The sequence below is a fragment of the Rattus rattus genome, chromosome 3 (genome assembly GCF_011064425.1).
Source record: "Rattus rattus isolate New Zealand chromosome 3, Rrattus_CSIRO_v1, whole genome shotgun sequence".
Lineage (NCBI taxonomy): Eukaryota > Metazoa > Chordata > Mammalia > Rodentia > Muridae > Rattus > Rattus rattus.
Window position 1 is genome coordinate 216004454 of NC_046156.1, and position 10887 is coordinate 216015340.

The 10887-nt window shown below is 36.2% G+C and overlaps 1 pseudogene; it reads left to right on the forward strand.

Annotated features, from left to right (window-relative positions):
* The first annotated feature begins 4380 nt into the window (after window positions 1-4380).
* Window positions 4381-4825, forward strand: LOC116895712 (annotated as a pseudogene).
* The last annotated feature ends 6062 nt before the right edge of the window (window positions 4826-10887 follow it).

Genomic DNA, 10887 nt, shown 5'->3' on the forward strand with positions numbered 1-10887 from the left:
GCAAGTCCTATGGAATGATTATTTGTAAAAAGTGGACTCGTGAAATTTGGTGCAAAGGTGGTATAATACATGTGGCTGTAGAGAGGAGAGAATGGCAAAATTACGAATGTGGTGAATAAAGGGTATGGGAGTGGTTGCAATGGACAAAGAACATACCATGGACTGTTGTGTCGTATGGAGATGCCCTTATGCTTACAATGCTGGGTGAATTAGAGCAAGGGGTTACTGTGCTGCCTGCAGGCCACAATTACAACAGCTGTGCCCAATGAACCTCATGTAGCATAATGGCATCTTGAGTTTGTAACTGTATTTTAATATAAAGCTTGTTCTTTTGGAACTCAATAGGTTTTATGTGAATGTATACACAATTCAAAATGAATGATGTTTTGCTTCTCATCGATTACAATAAGAAGGCTTCTCTGATAAAGTTGGAGACCTTCATTTATAGAAACAAAAACTACAAATAGGAAGGATTTCAAATTCGTGATTTCTCACTCAATTACTTCCTTTCTGAAAGACCTTAAAGGAAGGAGGCCCCATTTCTTCAGCTCTTCTGTTCCTTTAAACGGGCTTGCAGCAAGCACAGGCATACAATGTTTAGATAATGTTTTACTAATTAACCTGAAATGAAAGTATACATATTGTTTACAGAGTTGACAATAAATATAACTGAACACCCACTGTGCTGCTCCAGGATCCAGCTGGTGATTATAAGCTTTTATGAATAGCCAATAAAACTTAATAGATACCATTTCTAGTTCTTTACTCCCAAAGCCACAATAGGGAAAAAATTAGCCCACTTTGAAAAGACTCCGGCATCATTTATCATATAATACCTTGAAAAAATAGATACTCAGTAGCAATCTCTCTTAACAGCAAACCATTAGCCATGGAGGCAGGACAGTGGGCAAACACAGTATTGTCATTAGTTCTGCAAAAATTGGAGACTTTACCTAATCCTTCTGAATAACTTCTGTGTGTTCTTTAGCCTATATTTTATTATTTAATTAAAAAGATGATTAGGGCACCATGCAAACATATTAGAAAACTATTCCAGTCTTTTATGAATTAAACATAGATTAGTTTTGACAAGATTCCTCATTTGAAAAATATACAAACTACACTTACAAATGATAATTGTTACTTGATTCAAATGAGTTTTACTAAATTTAGACACTTTTTGATTCTTACTATATTTCTGACAGAATTGAGATATATATATATATATATACTCTTGTTTTATAAAAGTCTATGATTCCTTCTTAAATGTTGTTATATTTGAAAATTTTCAACGTACCAATATTCAGTCTTCCTGTGGTGAAATAGCCCTATGTATACGGCTCTCACTTTAGCAACTAACCCCACACTTCATTTGGCAGCACCATAGAACAGAAGCAGCAGGCATGTTGAATTGCAAATGGAAAAGGAAAAACGGCTTCAATCACATTATCAAAATTCCAAGATTTCTCAGCAGTGTTTTCTCTCCTTTAAATTTGGCATCATAATGAAAACTTAATAGCTAACATAGTTCATCATAAAACCACCAGTGAGGAAGGCAAAACTATGAAAGTAAATATATTTGTTTAATTTCATTACATTATGGCATTTCCTCTGAAATGAACTTTAGCTAGAAATCAAGACTGAATAAACTGTTTCCCTGGGCTCTCTAGTTGGGGCAAGTTTGTCTTATTTGGATCATAAGCGCCCTTTTTATGTGAAATATGTGAGATATGAAATCTCAATAGTATTTAGTTTCCTCTTATGGGTTATAAAATATTATATTTATTTGAATAGTTTCATTGTAAATAAAGATCATGATGAGGTGACTTTTGTGGGTGCCACCTAATTTTCTCTAATGATGTGATGGATTAATATTGACTATCTACTTGGCTAAATCTATAGTCACCTAACAAAGAAGGCCCTGCACTTGCCTGTGACAGGTTAACTGTGTTGGGTTAACCCCTGCTCATGCCCATTAACAGTTATCTTAATTAGTTCAATTGAAGTGAAACACTTAGCTGATATGTTAATCTGTGTCATTTTACTGGGAAATTGAGTCCATTCATATTGGGATATATTATTGACTTTTGATAGTTTGTTTTGGTTGTGGTAATGTGTGTGTGTGTGTGTGTGTGTGTGTGTGTGTGTGTGTGTGTGTGTCTGTGTGTGTGTGTGTCCCTTCTTTTGGTTTGGCTTGAGTATGATTATTTCGTATGTTTTCTTGGATGTAGTTAGCCTCATTGTATCAGAATTTTTCTTCTAGTATCTTTAGTAGGGTTGGAGTTATAGATAGATATTATTAAAATTTGTTTTTTTCATGGAGTATCATATTTTTTCCATCTATGGTGATTGAAGGTTTTGCTTAGTATAGTAGTCTAATCTGGTATCTGTGATCCCTTAGAGACTACAATACATATGCCAGGCCATTCTGGCTTTTAGAGTCTCTGTTAAGAAGTTGTATATAATTCTGAGAGATATGCCTTTATACAGTACTTGACCTTTTCCCTTGTATTTTTTAATATGTTTTTGTTCTGAACATTTAGTATTTTGATTACTATGTGATAGGAAGACTTTCTTTCCTTGTCCAATCTATTTGGTGTTCTGTAAGCTTACTGTATGTTTATAGGTATCTATTTCTTCTCTTTTTCTTTTTAAAGATTTATTTATTTTATGTGTATGAATACACTGTAAAAGTCTTCAGACACACCAGAAGAGAGCATCAGATCTCATTACAAATGGTTGTGAGCTAACATATGGCTGCTGGGAATTGAACTTAGGAAGTCAGGAAGAGCAAGCAGTCAGTGTTCTTACCCACTGAGCCCTCTCTCCAGCACCCACCCCGCCCCTATGATTTTGTTGAAACTATCTTCTGGAATTTGAGCTGTGAATCTTCTCCTTCTTCTACATCTATTATTCTTAGCTATATTTGTGGAGGTTGGTAGGTAGCTTACTTGATGTCTCTGATGTTGGCAGATGTCCAGGAAACTCAGCATAGTTTTGTGATAGAAATAAAGCAGATGATTTGGGGTGTGGTTTATGAATGCTAAGAATGATTTCAAGGGACTGGATGATAGGGGTTTAGATGGGTGAGTGTCATACCAATATTTCTAAACCATTTATTAAAATGTTGCTTACCTTTTTCTCTATTGAATGACTATTTAACAAATAAGTTAAAGTTCCCTCTGATTGCTTCATTGATCTGCTTTTCCTTTCCTTTTAGGAAAACAAAAAACAAAAAAACTCAGTCTTCATTACTGTAGCTATATAAGCTTTCTGTACTGTTCTTTTAAGTGACCCATTTAGTTATTCTAGTTGCTTTGATTTTCTCTAGAAATTAGAAATAATCATATATGTATCTACATAAAATATTGCAGAAGCATTGATATTTTTATAAAATTCATGTACAAATTTGTGAAGTATTATCTTTTCTGCATTAAGTATTCCAGTTAGAGTATGAAGTATCTTTCAAATCAACTGATCATTCAAAGAATAAATATATGCATAGCACATGTCAAACATACAGGGAAGTGTTATTCAGCCATTAAACAAAAATGAGAAACTGAAACCCAGACAATTGTAGCAAAATTTGCTAAGTGAAGTAAGTCAGACAGAGCAAAACAAGTATTATATCTTCTCAATTATATGCAAATGCTAAAAATGTTGACATTGATCTGCAAAACATACTTGGTCCTTTGTATATCAATGTTTGCTGTGCAATGTTGCCTGTAAAACCTTCAAAATGCATAATAAAGTGGTCCAAATAGTCATTTTAGTCTTTTCTCAGATGTGAGAATGATAAAAAAATAAAGTCTTTTCTCCTTCAAAATGTTTTAAGAGTCTCACTTCTTATCAACAAAAGATAAAATCCCATGAACTTTTTAGTGAGGGGACTAACCTTAAATAATGCAGGAGCAGTTAAATAATAACTTCTTAGTTCTGGTTGAATATAATTATCATCCTGGCCAAATATAATAGTAATTATAGTAACCTTCTTAAATCAATTAGAGACAATCTATATGTTTCTATATATAGCTTTCAAATTTCAGGTTTATAATATAAACAACTATAATTTATACAATTCTATTTCTTTATTCCTTGCTTTCTTTTTGCAGGTTGTCTAATTTTTCTTATATATAGTTTTTTTTCTCTAAAAATTTTTTTGCATTGGAAGAGTAAATGCTTTTGAACAAATGCTGACATGGAACATTTATAGTTAAAATCGAGTATTAAGAGTAAATATAAATTCTAGGGGTAAGAAATAAAGAATTAATCATAGAAGCATGGAATCCTAAAATAAATTCAACTAGCCTAATATCAAACTAGTTTTTGGAAAGAACATATTGTAATATCAAAGGTAGGTGCCAGAGTCTACACCAAAACATGGCAGATGTTGGGTCCAAGTCAATGTTCTTCATGTGTCTCAGTAACATTTGCTAGTTACCCATCGCAGAAGCAGTTTTCAGAAAATTGGTAACTGATGGAAATGTTTCAGATAATTGCTCCATTGTCACCAGCACCAACTGAAACGTGGGCCAGTCGCCAGACACAAGTACTGTCAGCTGCCTAAGAAATCATGCCATTAGCACAGCCCATAGGCAAAATAGATAACAGGAGAAGACTTTGTCACATTCAACTGTACATTATGTATGGAAGAAAGCAATCTGAGAGATTTGAATAGAAAATGTAATCAAGTTAAAAACTGAAAAGCTAAAACTGAACTACTTGGGAGCTATGATCCACAGAAACAATTAGTGACTCTGACTTTGAGCTGCTATACCAGAAATGCCTTAGTTCCTGTAAGGCCTTCCTGGAGGAAGACTACTAGCTAGTTCTAACCACCACCATTGACCAACTCACCAATGCTATGCCCAAAGTTGATGGCAGCCCTTAGACCTATAACAAACCTGTCTTTTCAGCTGACATACTGCAGTATACCTTTAAAATAATTATATGTAGAAATTAGGAAAATGTTCAGAAGAATAAACACATTCGAGTTAGACATTTTGAGGTGTGGCTAAGCATTCTTAACTAAACCTCTGACTTTGTAGTAATAACAAAATAATGGAACAAGCAACTATGGAACTAAAGAAAACATAATAAAGTAAGAATGACCTACAAAGTCCAGGTCAGCCTCTAAGCTCAGAAAGCCTGGGTATTCTGATCTAACTGGAGCGTGTTCATGACCAGGAACCAGTCATGCTGTTTGTTTGCCTTATACCTCTCTATTCTAGACTCTTACTGTGACAATATTTTTATCCACAGCAGCCTTCATTAACAGACATTTGAGAGAGGAGAAGCTGGATGTGATGATGGGCCTGGAACCCCATCAGGCCATCCTGGGCTGTACAATGACATCCTGTCTAAAGATAACCTGCCCCACAGGTGGCCCATGTGGCCCATATATACAGCCACCAAAACTAGATAAGATTGACGAAGCTAAGAAGTGCATGCTGAAAGGGACAGGATATAGATCTCTCCTGAGAGACACATCCAGACTATGTCCAATACAGAGTTCGATGCTAGCAGCAAATCACTGAACTGAGAACAGGACCCCCTTTGGGGGAATTAGAGGAAGTATTGAAAGAGTTGAAGGAGCTTGCAACCCCATAAGAACAACAATGCCAACCAATCAGAGCTTCCAGGAACTAAACCACTACCCCAGACTATACATAGACTGACCCAGGGCTCCAACTGCATATGTAGCAGAGAATAGCCTTGTTGGGGTACCAGAGGAAGGGGAACCCCTTGGTCCAGCCAAGGTTGAACCCCCAGTGCAGGGGAATGTCATGGGGGCGGTAAAGGGGGTGGATGGGGAAAATACCCATATGGGGGAAGGGGAGGAGATGGAAGCTTATTGACAGGAAACCAGGAAAGGGAATAACATTTGAAATGTAAGTAAAGAAATATATCTAATAAAAAATTTTAAAAAGATAAACAAAAATAATAAAAGTTGGAATTGGTAAAATTAGCATTCTTAATCTTATTTGATTTATGTCTCGTTTTTTGAGCTTTGCTACTATTTGAGCCTTTTTGCTTCTTTAAAAGAAAAGTGGGCTTAAATAGTGATATGTGTTTATAAATGTTCTCTCATCAAAATTTTACAGTTACAGACAAGCATAAGTAATTTTAGTATATTTTCAGAAAAGGGACCTCAAATTCATATGGATGTATGTCAGAAATGAATGTGAATTAAAATGGAAAGTCATCAAATACCACTGAAATACAAAAAAAGTCAAAATAACTAACTAAATAAATAAATAAATTACCATAAATTCATAAGGTCATATTATTGTTATATCCTCAGGCCAGATGTTAAACTAACCCATGAACATGGATTCAGTATATGATCATCTGCTGTGTGATTAAATAAAGAGCCAAATCAGAGAATTCACTAACTCTGAATAGAATAAATAGTACTTTGAGTATTTCATGCTTTTTGATACTGTTTTTATAGTGGATTGTGTGGGATTCTTGAGTGAGTTCTTCTTGATAATATCGGTATTAGTTTGTTAAACTGTTGATGATTCCTATCTACACTAGAAAATGCAGACTCTTCTACCATAAATAGCTTTTCTGGAATAAATGGCTCTGTTTTAGTCCGAGTTTTATTGCTGTTTAGAGACACCATGACTGGGACAACTCTTATATACAGTCTCTTAGCATTAGTCAATCTATAGAAAGCATGACAGCAAGTAGACATGCTGCTGGGGAAGAAGCAGAGGGGTTTCTTTATTTTGATTCACAGACAGCAGAAGTAAATGAAACACTAGCTAGACTTGAGCTTCTGAGATGTCAAAGAATACCCCTTAGTGACAGGTCTCTTTTAACACAGCCATATCTACTTAAACAAGTTCATACCTCGTAATGGTGCCACTCCCTATGAGTTTATGGTGATCATTTTTATCCAAACCACCACATGCTGCTCTATCCAGCCCATCTTGATTTGTATCTATATCTATATTTGACCTATATAAGCCTATATCTGCATTCTTTGAAATATACTTTTAACTTTTTTCTTAGCCAATATTAATTATCTAATTTATCTCTTCTTAGTTAATAATCATAGAGCATTATTACTTACATCAACATTTCAATGAACTAATATACTGCACTTTGTTACATTTTTCTCTAAGATTCTTAAAGATCTGTTCATATAGTAACTCCAATTAATGTGCCAGAAGCACGTTTTCAAAAATGCATGAGGATTAAAGGGATGGCTCAGTGGTTAAGAGCACTGACTGATCTTCCAGAGGTCCTGAGTTCAATTCCCAGTAACCACATGGTGGCTCACTACCATCTGTAATGGGATCTGAAGTCCTCTTCTGATGTGTCTCAAGAACAGGTACAATGTTCTCAAATATATTAAATAATTATTAAAATAGAAAATATGTGAGAGAATAGTGAATTTGAAGCATTTGTTTACACAAGACGAATCAATTACTGCCAGTTAGACCAGAGCCATTTGTTAAACATGATTTCTTTCTTTCTTCCTTTCTTTCTTTCTTTCTTTCTTTCTTTCTTTCTTTCTTTCTTTCTTTCCTTCTTTCTTTCTTTTACTCTATGGTTTTGGCTTCTTTGTCAAAGATCAAGTGTGCATAAGAGTGTGGGTTTATTTCTGGGTCTTCAATTCTATTTCCTTGATCAACTTGTTTGGCTCTGTACCAATATCATGCAGGCTTTATCATATTGTTCAAAACTGATCATTTATTCAGACACAAAGCAAGTCACAACAGACACAAGAAAATTAAAATAACTATACCAAGACAAAATGGGTGGATTTCAATAACAACAGAAATATGAGAAAGTATATAAATGCAAGAAAACTGAACAACTCTCTACTGAATGAAAATTAGGTCAAGAGACAAATAAAGAAAGAAGTTAGCTGCCTGGAAGTCAGTATTCTACTAGCAACCTTCATATGAAGATGTAGAACTCTCAGTTGGTCCTGTATCATGCCTGTCTGGACGCTGACATGTTTTGACCATGATGATACTGGACTGAATATCTGAACCTGCAAGCCAACCCCAACGAAAGGTTGTTTTTATAAGAGTTGCATTATTGCGACACCGCCCGGACCTGAAGGGAACCGGTCAACAGTTCTCTGCACCCAAATCCCGTGGGAGGGAAAGCTAAACCTTCAGAGGTGCAGACATGCCTGGGAAGCCAGAAGAGACTACACTCTGCCCACATCTGACTCCAGAGGAAAACACCTAATGCCCTCTGGAACCCCAGTGCATGGGGGCCCCGGGAAAAGGTGGCACAGGCCCTCCTCGTTACCACCATCACGGAGAGCTCAAAAGCAGCCCCCCACAAGCAACTTGAGCCATGAGACCACAGGTAAGACCAACTTTTCTGCTCCAAGTGACCTGACTGGTGGACTCAGGACACAGGCCCACAGGAACAGCTGAAGACCAGTAGACAGGAAAGACTACATGACTGAAAGTATGTTCCTATAACTGGTTGAAAGAAAACAGGAAAACAGGTCTACAGCACTCCTGACACACAGGCCTAAAGGATGGTCTAGCCACTGTCAGAAATAGCAGAACAAGGTAACACCAGAGACAACCTGATGGCAAGAGGCAAGCACAGGAACCCAAGAAACAGAAACCAAGACTACATGGCATCATCAGAACCCAATTCTCCCACCAAAGCAAACACTAAATATCCAAACACACCAGAAAAGCAAGTTCTAGATTTAAAATCACATTTGATCAGGATGCAGGAGGATTTCAAAAAAGACATGAAGAACTCCATTAGAGAAAGGCAGGAAAACATAATAAACAAGCAGAAGCCTATAGAGAGGAATGAGAATAATCTCTGAAAGAGTTCCAGGAAAACACAACAGGTGAAGGAATTAAAAATGGAAAAAGAAGCAATAAAGAAAGGACACAGGGCAACAACCTTGGATATAGAAAACCAAGGGAAGAGACAAGGAGCCATAGATACAAGCATCACAAACAGAATACAAGAGATAGAAGAGAGAATCTCAGGAGCAGAAGGTTCCATAAATATCATCGACAAAATAGTCAAAGAAAATGTAAAACGGAAAAAGCTATTGGTCCAAAACATGCAGGAAATTCAGGACTCAATGAGAAGACCAAACCTAACGATAATAGGTATAGAAGAGAGGGAAGACTCCCAGCTCAAAGGTCCAGTAAATATCTTCAACATAATCATAGAAGAAAACTTCCCTAACCTAAAGAAAGAGATGCCCATAAACATACAAGAAGCCTACAGAACTCCAAATAGATTGGACCAGAAAAGAAACACCTCCCGACACATAATAGTCAAAACACCAAATGCACAAAATAAAGAAGAATAGTAAAAGCAGTAAGGGAAAAAGGTCAAGTAACATATAAAGGCAGACCTATCAGAATCACACCAGACTTCTCACCAGAGACTATGAAAGCCAGAAGATCCTGGACAGATGTCATACAGACGCCAAGAGAACACAAATGCCAGCCCAGTTTACCGTATCCTGCAAAACTCTCAATTAACATAGATGGAGAAAACAAGATATTCCATGACAAAACCAAATTTACACAATGTCGTTCTACAAATCCAGTGCTACAAAGGATAATAAATGGTAAAGCCCAACACAAGGAGGCCAGCTACACCCTAGGAAAAGCAAGAAACTAATCGTCTTGTCAACAAAACAAAAAGAAGAAAAGCACACAAACATAATCTCACAACCAAATATGAATATAACAGGAAGCAATAATCACTATTCCTTAATATCTCTCAATATCAATGGTCTCAACTTCCCAATTAACAAATTGGATACCCAATGAGGATCCTGCATTCTGCTGCCTACAGGAAAAATATCTCAGAGACAAAGAAAGATACTACCTCAGAGTGAAAGCCTGGAAAACAACTTTCCTAGCAAATGGTCGGAAGAAGCAAGCTGGAGTAGCCATTCTAATATTGAATAAAATAGATTTTCAAGTAAAAGTCATCAAAAAAGATAAGGAAGGACACTTTATATTCATCAAAGGAAAAATCCACCAAGATGAATTCTCAATCCTAAATATCTATGCTCCAAATACAAGGGCACCCACACACATAAAAGAAACCTTACTAAAGCTCAAAGAACACATTGCACCTCACACAACAGTAGTAGGAAATATCAACACCCCACTCTCAACAATGGACAGATCATGGAAACAGAAATTAAACAGAGACATAGATAGACTAAGAGAAATCATGAACCAAATGGACTTAACAGATATTTATAGAACATTCCATCCTAAAACAAAAGGATTTACCTTGTTCTCACAACCTCATGGTACTTTCTCCAAAATTGACCATATAATTGGTCATAAAACAGGACTCAACAGATAAAGAAAGATAGAAATAATACCATGCATCCTATCAGATCACCACGGCCTAAAGCTGGTCTTCTATAACAATAAGGGAAGAAAGCCCACATATACATGGAAGTTGAACAATGCTCTACTCAATGATAACGTGGTCAAGGAACAAATAAAGAAAGAAATTAAATACTTCTTATAATTTAATGAAAATGAAGTTACAACATACCCAAACTTATGGGACACAATGAAAGCTGTGCTAAGAGGAAAACTCATAGCACTGAGTGCCTGCAGAAAGAAACAGGAGAGAGCATATATCAGCAGGTGGACAACACACCTAAAAACTCTAGACCAAAAGGAAGCAAATACACCCAGGAGGAGTAGATGGCAGGAAATAATCAAACTCAAAGCTGAAATCAACCAAGTAAAACTAAAAGGACCATAGAAAGAATCAACAGAACCAAAAGTTGGTTCTTTGAGAAAGTCAACAAGATAGATAAACCCTTAGCCAGACTGAGGAGAGGACATAGAGAGTGTCCAAATTAACAAAATCAGAAAGGAAAAGGGAGACATAACT